This window comes from Atractosteus spatula (genome assembly GCF_055471065.1).
Source record: "Atractosteus spatula isolate fAtrSpa1 chromosome 10 unlocalized genomic scaffold, fAtrSpa1.hap1 SUPER_10_unloc_7, whole genome shotgun sequence".
NCBI lineage: Eukaryota > Metazoa > Chordata > Actinopteri > Semionotiformes > Lepisosteidae > Atractosteus > Atractosteus spatula.
The window spans coordinates 237,484-239,517 of record NW_028296627.1 but is presented as its reverse complement, the minus strand read 5'-3'; the positions used below and the strand labels follow the sequence as shown (position 1 = coordinate 239,517).

Sequence of the window (2,034 nt, the reverse complement as noted above, 5' to 3'; positions counted from 1 at the left end):
TTGCTAAATGAAGAGTGGATTCTGTGTTAATTGTGCTCCTCCTGGGAGAGGTCAAGATGAGAAGTTCACGAGGCTGGTGGTAAATATCCTGTCCAGGAATATCGTGGCTGTAGGGGGTCAGATCTATAGATGTAGTAAACACATCAGTGGAGACGGTGTGCCTGCTCTCTGTGAGAGAGCCGGGCGGAAAGAATAATCTGTGGTCTGGGAAGAAGAGACCCTCATTGGAAGAGCGGCGCTCCTCACAGGAGAGAATGAAAAAAAACTTTTCCAGGGACGCTGATTGTTCTCTTTGGGGGAATTAAAAGCACTAGAGGTGCGTGACCTCGTGGCGCAACGGTAGCGCGTCTGACTCCAGGTCAGAAGGTTGCGTGTTCAAATCACATCGAGGTCAGCTGATGAGTCTGCAGGTGCTGCTGGTGCCAAACCCGGAACTTACACCACGCAGTCGGGTTTTATCTGTACACCGCACGGGTAATTTCAACAAAGTAACAGCACAGTACGGAACACCCAGTCAGGAGCTTATGCAGCGAAGCATCTTGAACACGGCAAGAGAAAAGGCACACTGCACATCCGCGAAACATCACGTCCGGTTTTAGAGACAGTAACATCAGAGAATGGAAGTTTCAGACCTCCTTCTTGTTACAGGTTCAAGCAAACCTGAAAGGTAGGGAGTGTTTGGTCACTGTTGTATGAAAAAGTGTCTGAAGCCTGTAATTATAATTTGCTCTTTTTTAATTGTAGTTGAAATCCACTCCCATGTACCAAGACCTTACAGTATATTCATGTTTACTTAAATGACTAACGCTATTGGACATTAGTTGGTGTTTTTTTTGTAACGATTTGCTATTTCATGCAGGAAAGAAAGGAACCCAGACCCAACGTTTGCTTTCAGGTGCGGTTCTTTTACATAACGGACATCTATTTCTGAGGAGCCTGATTTAAATCACACAACCCCGGTAGAAGTCGAATCGACAATCTAATAAACCGAAATCAGACGCGTTATCCATTAAACCACTAGCCCGTCACGTAAATGAATTGGTGATGTTCATGGTGAGTTCAGCGCCGCTACTAGTAATACCCCACCCCCATCTTAAATTTCTACGTGAGAAACGTGTTTTCTACATTTTTATCAGTTTTTAAAAATCATCACTTTTAAGCAGACAAAGCCTTTATGTGTCGCTCTGAATTTCTAATTGATTTAGAATTCCAAGAAAAAAGCGTTTTGTTCCACAACGGCGTGAAATGATCACGTCTTTCACTCTACTTCTCTCTTGTAGTAAAGCAGATCTTGCTAGGCGAGCATTTGCTCCTGTAAATTAGGTCACTTTTCATGTTAACTCACGTCTTCTAAACACAACATTTCCTGGTGCATGTTTTCTCCATGAAAAAAGTCATTTTCCCTTACATGATTTCTCGCTTTGTTTCATCAAAGAGTGCAGAAAGAAGAAAGAAAGGAAAAGTGTCGTAAATGAACTCTGCCGCCCTTGGGAGATGTCAAGCGCATTGGACATGAAAAGTGCCCAATAAAAGCCATGTCTCTTCGTTTCTCTTACAGTCGGGGCTTCTGTTGCATGTAAAGGAGGCAGCTTGCTCAGCCAGCAGACTCAGTGCTTACTGAATGCAGATGGCTCAGAGCGGTGTGTCCAAGCGGCTGTAAAAGAGGAGAATTCTGCTGGCGCCGTAGCTTAGTTGCTTTAAGTACCTGTCTCTTTATTTGGAGATCCTGGCTCCACATCCCAGCTGTGCCTTTCTTCCTGTCTTTTTGTGCAGAAAGTACCATTTTGGACAACCGCATAGGGCTTGATTTAGTTTAATGCATGAATGCATTTCCTTTCTGCAACAACTTGTTTTTCAAGAAATTCATACAGCTTGTGAAAAATGAAATTTAATTCTTGGCTATCAGAGCAGAAGGAATATTGCCGACTGGCAAGAAAATGCAAGCAATGTTTATTTTTTGACCGGAAAGGTGCGAATGGAGAAAAGCTTCTCTTGTCAGTCTCTGTGACGCAATCGGCGAGCGCGTTCGGCTGT

At 43.8% G+C, this 2,034-nt stretch overlaps 1 non-coding gene across 1 annotated transcript; it reads left to right on the top strand.

The window, feature by feature from the left end:
* The first annotated feature begins 322 nt into the window (after positions 1-322).
* On the top strand, positions 323-394 carry trnaw-cca (transfer RNA tryptophan (anticodon CCA)). The gene has a single exon. It is a non-coding gene; the product is annotated as a tRNA-Trp (tRNA).
* Positions 395-2,034: the final 1,640 nt, after the last annotated feature.